Source organism: Ranitomeya imitator, chromosome 3 (assembly GCF_032444005.1).
Source record: "Ranitomeya imitator isolate aRanImi1 chromosome 3, aRanImi1.pri, whole genome shotgun sequence".
In the NCBI taxonomy this organism is placed as follows: Eukaryota; Metazoa; Chordata; class Amphibia; order Anura; family Dendrobatidae; genus Ranitomeya; species Ranitomeya imitator.
Genome location: NC_091284.1, coordinates 73,446,197 through 73,454,597, shown reverse-complemented (window position 1 = coordinate 73,454,597; position 8,401 = coordinate 73,446,197).

Here is an 8,401-nt window from a genome sequence, read left to right as displayed (position 1 = left end):
TTTTGTGTGAGGCAACTTTTGCATGTGTTGCAACTTTTGTGCATGTGGCGTTATTTCCGCATGTGCAAGTTTTGCGTGTGGCGAGTTTTCCATGAGGTGAGTTTTGCACTTGTGGCGAGTTTTGCAAGAGCCTAGTTTTTGCATGTGGCGAGTTCTGCGCGTGGCGAGTTTTGAGCGGCGACTTTTGTGTTTCGACTTTTATGTGGCGAGGTTGGTGTATTTGTGGTGAAATGTGTGCTGAGGGTAATATGTGTTCAAGCACGTGGTAGTGTGTGGCGCATTTTGTGTGTGTGTTCATATCCCCGTGTGTGGTGAGTATCCCATGTCGGGGCCCCACCTTAGCAACTGTACGGTATATACTCTTTGGCGCCACCGCTCTCATTCTTTAAGTCCCCCTTGTTCACATCTGGCAGCTGTCAATTTGCCTCCTACACTTTTCCTTTCATTTTTCCCCATTATGTAGATAGGGGCAAAATTGTTTGGTGAATTGGAAAGCACGGGGTTAAAATTTCACCTCATAACATAGCCTATGACGCTCTCGGGGTCCAGACGTGTGACTGTGCAAAATTTTGTGGCTGTAGCTGCGACGGTGCAGATGCCAATCCCGGACATACATACATACACACATTCAGCTTTATATATTAGATATATTAAAAATACCCGTTTCCCATTGCTGGTATGTGATGCTACCTATTGGCTAATCTGTTTAAATACATGTTTTAATTTATTTTTCAATAAAATGACACTTATCAATTTAAACTTTTTTCTATTTTTGTTATTTTCTTTATATGATCCTGAATTCTTGATGCATAACCATAATGTATAGTCCCATAATTTACAGTATATTTATATGTGTAAGTGGGTTGAGAGCTGGCTCAGGGATAGAAAACAAAGGGTGTTTATTAATGGAGCACACTCGGACTGGGTCACGGTTAGCAGTGGGGTACCACAGGGGTCAGTATTGGGCCCTCTTCTTTTTAACATATTCATTAATGACCTTGTAGGGGGCATTCAGAGCAGAATTTCAATATTTGCAGATGACACTAAACTCTGCAGGGTAATCAATACAGAGGAGGACAATTTTATATTACAGGATGATTTATGTAAACTAGAAGCTTGGGCTGATAAATGGCAAATGAGCTTTAATGGGGATAAATGTAAGGTCATGCACTTGGGTAGAAGTAATAAGATGTATAACTATGTGCTTAATTCTAAAACTCTGGGCAAAACTGTCAATGAAAAAGACCCGGGTGTATGGGTGGATGACAAACTCATATTCAGTGGCCAGTGTCAGGCAGCTGCTACAAAGGCAAATAAAATAATGGGATGCATTAAAAAAGGCATAGATGCACATGAGGAGAACATAATTTTACCTCTATACAAGTCACTAGTTCGACCACACTTAGAATACTGTGCACAGTTCTGGTCTCCGGTGTATAAAGCTACGTTCACATTTGCGTTCTGCCGGGCTGCGTCGGGCGCAGCCGCGGCTACGCATGCGTCATGCGCCCCTATATTTAACATGGGGGTGCATGGACATGCGTTGCATTGCGTTTTGTGATGCATGCGTCTTTTTTGGCGCACACGTCAGAGCGCAGAGGACGCAGCAAGTTGCATTTTTTTTCGTCCAAAATCATGCCAAAAAAGGACGCATGCGTCACAAAATGATGCGTTTGCATGTGTTTTGGTTTGCGTTGTGCGTTGCGACAACAGCAGCACCGCACAACGCAAATGTGAACGTAGCCTAAGAAAGACATAGCTGAACTAGAGCGGGTGCAGAGAAGAGCGACCAAGGTTATTAGAGGACTGGGGGGTCTGCAATACCAAGATAGGTTATTACACTTGGGGCTATTTAGTTTGGAAAAACGAAGACTAAGGGGTGATCTTATGTTAATGTATAAATATATGAGGGGACAGTACAAAGACCTTTCTGATGATCTTTTTAATCATAGACCTGAGACAGGGACAAGGGGGCATCCTCTGCGTTTGGAGGAAAAAAGGTTTAAGCATAATAACAGACGCGGATTCTTTACTGTAAGAGCAGTGAGACTATGGAACTCTCTGCCGTATGATGTTGTAATGAGTGATTCATTACTTAAATTTAAGAGGGGACTGGATACCTTTCTGGAAAAGTATAATGTTACAGGGTATATACACTAGATTCCTTGATAGGGCGTTGATCCAGGGAACTAGTCTGATTGCCGTATGTGGAGTCGGGAAGGAATTTTTTTCCCCAATGTGGAGCTTACTCTTTGCCACATGGGTTTTTTTTGCCTTCCTCTGGATCAACATGTTAGGGCATGTTAGGTTAGGCTATGGGTTGAACTAGATGGACTTATAGTCATCCTTCGACCTCAATAACTATATATTTATTATTTATTAATATTGGTGTTATTTCTCTACTCACGCAAGTTGCAAGATGATCGTCGGGTGTTTCGGTGTCAGTTTAACCAGGGTGACGAACTGTAAGTGATTAATAGCTGTAGCTGATAAAAACAATGGATTTCATACAGGTGACAAGTGAGAATAAAATTGTCCAACTTTTCTGGATGAAACTCTGATTTTTTTTTTTGTTATATGCTTGTGTGAACCTGCCCTAATGTGAAGGGACCCCAGCGTCTTACTATACCCCGGCCGGCGTTCATTGTTACATTAAGATCCTGAGTATCTGACAATACATATTGAGTCTTGTAGTTGATCTGGATCGAAGATGCCGCTCGCAGGAGCAGAAGAAGAATCAGCCGACAAAGATGTGCTGCAATGTGAGTGCTGAAAATGCAGAAATAAATGGAGATTACATAGCGTCTCATTGTAATGTTATACTGCCACCTGCTGTACAAAACAGGTATATACATTATTCTGTAGCTTTATGATGAAAAGGTTGGAAGAAAATAGGTCCTGCATAGTGATGAGCGAGCGTGCTCGGATAAGGTGTTACCTGAGCATGCTCGTGTCCTAATCGAGTACTTTCAGCATGCTCAAAAAAAAAAAAAAAAAAAATACTCGAGTCACCGTCGCTTCATGTCTTGCGGCTGTTCAACAGTCACAACACAAAAGGCAGGTATAGCCTTTTTGTTAGGCAATCCAAGCATGGATTGCTGCTATTGAACAGCTGCGACGGCGACGCGAGCATTTTTTCCGAGCAACTGGAAAATATTCGATTAGGACACGAGCATGCTCAGATAATACTTTATCCAAGCGCGCTCACTCATCTCTAGCGACTCCTTCAGCCCGAGGAGGCAGGAATTCTTAGATGTCTCTCTTTTCAGAACATGAACCCATTATCTATATCAGATCTGAGATTTTACAATTACTCTATTAGAGTCCGTGCACACATCGCGTTTTTTTCTGAGAAATTTTGTCAAAAAACCTGAAGGATTTCCTAGTAGCAGCAAAGTGAGTGAGATTCCTGAAGTCTCATGCACACGTTGCTTCTTTTTTTCCTAGCTGATTTGCAGCAGGTCAATCCTTTCAGCGTTTTTGCTGCACATTTCACCCATACTAATGAGCGGGGAAGAATCCGCAACAAAAACGCATGTAAAAATCGTGGCAAAACCGCTCATATTTTATGCAATGTATTTCCTGCCGTCACATCAGGATTTACAGCAGAGTTTTCGGCTACAAATCTTGAAGCACATAGCCGAACTCCAGGACGTGTCATGTCCCTAAGTGTGTACAGTACGACCGATACCTGCGATGGCCTGTGGCAGATCATGGAGCCTGTGTGTTGGGCTCTCCATACATGTGCTATGACTGTCACACAGCCGCGACACAGGCGGCTGCGGCACCGAACAGCCGGCACGCTCCATGTATCCAGGTTCCCTCTGCAGCTTATTCGGTAAGCACTATAGCTTATAAGCAGTGACCTGATCAAATTCGCTCAACGCTGGTCGTAACTAGGGTTGAGCGACTTTTACTATTTTAGGGTCGAGTCGAGTGAAATCGGCCGATTATGGCGAAAAGTCGACCGAAACACGAAACCCAATGCAAAGTCAATGGGAAATCTAACCTTTTTTTTTTTCCACTTCTCTCTCTCGACCTCTCTCGCTCTCGACCCTGAACAGAAAAGCTGGTGTTACACATTGCAAATCGCTACAGCGCACAAGCGACAAGATGACGATAGGCGTCCACGCCCCTAAGACCTATGTCATCACTCTGCCCACGCTCCTTCATTGGCTGAAAAAAATGGCGCCAAACGCATCATACGAAACGCGACTTTGGCACGAAGATCGCCGACCGCATGGCCGATCCAACACTAGGATCGGGTCGGGTTTCATGAAACCCGACTTTGCCAAAAGTCGGCGACTTTTGAATTTGTCCGATCCGTTTCGCTCAAGCCTAGTCATAACCATGGATACCTAAGCTATTGTAATGCCCTGCACATTGGGTAAGTGGCAGAGCAAATCAGAGGAACTATACATTTCTAATATGAAGTATTTGCCAATATTACTACACCTACAGTAGTGTTCAAAATAATATCTGTCCACCAGATTAAAGGGAACCTGTCACCCCGAAAATCGCGGGTGAGGTAATCCCACCGGCATCAGGGGCTTATCTACAGTATTCTGTAATGCTGTAGTTAAGCCCCCGATGTTACCTGAAAGAGGAGAAAAAGACGTTATATTATACTCACCCAGGGGCGGTCCCGCTGCTGGTCAGGTCGGATGGGTGTCTCTGGTCCGCTGCGGCGCCTCCCATCTTCTTTCCATGACGTCCTCTTCTGATCTTCAGCCACAGCTCCGGCGCAGGCGTACTTTGCTCTGCCCTCTTGAGGGCAGAGGATAGTACTGCAGTGCACAGGCGCCGGAAAGGTCAGAGGCCCGGCGCCTGCGCACTGCAGTACTTTGTCTGCCCTCAACAGGGCAGAGCAATGTACGCCTGCGCCGGAGCCGTGGCTGAAGATCAGAAGAGGACGTCATGGAAAGAAGATAGGAGGCGCCGCAGCGGACCAGAGACACCCATCCGACCTGACCAGCAGCGGGACCGCCCCTGGGTGAGTATATTATCTAACGTCTTTTTCTCCTTTTTCAGGTAACATCGGGGGCTTATCTACAGCATTACAGAATGCTGCAGATAAGCCCCTGATGCCGGTGGGATTACCTCGCCCGCAATTTTCGGGGTGACAGGTTCCCTTTAATCACTGTTTTGGGTATAAATTATATTACCACGTCACATAATTTACCAGTTGGTGCAGTAGATTCTAAGAAAACCACCAGACTCCGCATTCATGATCTGCAGTCTTTTTTTTTTAGTCCGTGTATTAGATTAATTAATTGAAAGTCGGTGTTCCAAATATTAGCAGTGTGGAGATCAATTGGTGAGGTCAATCATTCAGTGAAGACACAGGTGGGAATCAGGTGGCCCTTACCTAAGGGTGAAGCCAGGACATGTTGTACGTGCATTTCTCCTAGAAAGCCTGAGAAATATGGGTCGTACGAGATATTGTTCAGAAGAACAGTGCTGTGATTAAAAAGGTGATTGGAGAGGGTAAAACTTATACAGACGTGCAGACAATGATCGGCTGTCCAGCTAATATGATCTTCAATGCTTTACAATGGACAGGCAAACCAGAGAGACGAGGAAGAAAACGGAAGACGACCGTTCATAAGGATGGAAGACGAGCCAGAATGGATGATCAGCTCCAGTATGATCGAAGACAAGTCACCTGTGAGGACTGCGACAGAAGACGCCAGTGTGACGCTAATCTCTTAGCAAGAAGTCGCCACAAAATCCCGCTGTGGACACATGTACTGAAGCGAATACAAATGTGCCAAAGAACACATCAACTGGCCTAAAGACAAATGGAGAAACATTTTTTAGACTGATGAAAGTAAACTTATCTTTTGGGGTCTAAGAGACGAAGACAGTTCGTCAAACGACCCCCAAACTCTGCATTCAGGCCGCAGTACACTCTGCAGACAGTGACGCATGGTGGTGCCATCATCATATGGGCAGGTTTCTCTTACTATGGTGCCGGACCGATTTACCGCACACCAGGGATCAGGGACCAGTCTGCAGATACATGAAGAGGTCCTGTTGCCTTACGCTGAAGAGGACATTCCCTGGAAATGGTTTCAACAAGACAACGACCCCAGACACAACGGTAAACGAGCAAAATCTTGGTTCCAGTCTAACAAAATTGAGGTTATGGAGCGGCCGACCCAATCCCCGGACCTTAATCCGATAGATCACTTGTGGGGTGACATTAAAAATGCCGCTTCTGAGGCAAAGCCAAGAAATGCCCAAGAATTGTGGGATGTAGTCCAAGCATCCGGGGCTGGAATAACGGGTGACGGGGGCCAGAAGTTGGCGACTCCATGCAACACAGATGTGAGGCAGTTCTAAGAAACTGTGGGTAACAACTAAATATTAGGTCAGTGATTCACAGGAATGACAAATCCTCAAAAATAAGGACGTATTGTGAGTTTATAAAGACAAGTGCAGACACTGCTGGTTTATAGAACAGCACAATCTTCACCTTTTGTAGTTTTCTGTAAAGTACTTACAGATTATATTCATTTCTCTTCATGTATTGAATTAGAAAACAGTGGGCATTGTTCCCAATGCTGGAAATAAAAACTAGTGTAAAGACATTGTGAGTAACTCATGTTTTTGAACACACTATTATTTTGAACACTACAATGTGATATTTCAGTTTCTTTTTTAATAAATTTGCAAAAATTACTACATTTGTTTTTTTTCAGTCAAGATGGGGTGCAGAGTGTAAACTAATGAGAGAAAAAAAAATGAATTTTTTTGAATTTACCAAATGGCTGCAATGAAACAAGAAGTGAAAAATTTAAAGGGGTCTGAATACTTTCCGTACCCACTGTATCTCTGTATTTCGCACCATCCATATTCCCTGTCTTTGCTGCCACAAAAACATCCCCACAGCATGATGCTGCCACCATGTTTCACTGTGTGGATTGTTTTCTTGGGGTGATGAGCTGTGTTGGTTTGGCACCAGAAATAAGAGTTAATCGTGGTGGCTTCTGGTAAGTCCAGAAGTCTGTGCCCATAACTGGGAGCACTGGACACGGAGGTTACCTGCCGACGCAGGGACTCCCCTCTCTTGAAAGGAATATCCCACATATATATCTCAGTCAGTTCCCCTGATGATTCTCCCCTATGGGAGAGGAAACGCGTAGGGAAGGTTACATTATCTTGGTGGGTACAATATACTAGACTGACTTGGGGACTGCCCTTGTCAGGGCGGGAGCTACACAGGGGCACGACTGGGGTAGTATAGAACTTCTCTCCCCCTCCCCCTGAGAATACTATTGGATGCTCCCGCAAAGAAAAGGACTATTTGGTGAGATAAAAACATTTTTTTAATAGAGCACTGGTTATATGAGCATGTTTTTGCACTTTAGAACATGTTGCGCCATTATCCATTTGATATTTTAAACATTGTCTATTAAAAGTTACGTTTTAGGTTTATGTATATATTGTTATGACCTGGTGGTTAGGACAATAATAGACCTGGTGGTTAAGAGCACACGGAATGACCTGATAGTTACAAATAATATAGGACGAGCTCTGAGACGTGGGAACTCTGCTGACCGCAATCCCTAATCCTATCACACACACTAGAAATAGCCGTGGATTGCTCCTAACGCTCCCTATGCAACTCGTCACAGCCTAAGGAACTAGCTAGCCCAGAAGATAGAAAAATAAAGCCTACCTTGCCTCAGAGAAATTCCCCAAAGGAAAAGGCAGCCCCCCACATATAATGACTGTGAGTAAAGATGAAAATACAAACACAGAGATGAAATAGATTTAGCAAAGTGAGGCCCGACTTACTGAACAGACTGAGGATAGGAAAGGTAACTTTGCGGTCAGCACAAAAAACTACAAAAAGACCACGCAGAGGGTGCAAAAGACCCTCCGCACCGACTCACGGTGCGGAGGCGCTCCCTCTGCGTCCCAGAGCTTCCAGCAAGCAAGACAAAAATCAAAATAGCAAGCTGGACAGAAAAATAGCAAACAAAAGAAAAACAAGCTGGAACTTAGCTTATGCTGGGAAGACAGGTCACAAGAACGATCCAGGAGTGAACTAGACCAATACTGGAACATTGACAGGTGGCATGGAGCAATGATCTAAGTGGAGTTAAATAGAGCAGCCAGCTAAGGAATTAACCTCGTCACCTGTGGAGGGAAACTCAGAAGCCGCAGCCCCACTCACAACCAACAGAGGAAGCCCATGGACAGAACCAGCCGAAGTACCATTCATGACCACAGGAGGGAGCTTGACAACAGAATTCACAACAATATATATTAGTTGTTCTCCTAGCTTACTTGCCTACTTTTTTTTTGAGGACCTTTAGTGGTATCATATCTGGATACACCCTATACGTGGCTTACAAACGCAAAATGAGCCTTACACACAAAAATTGTAAGC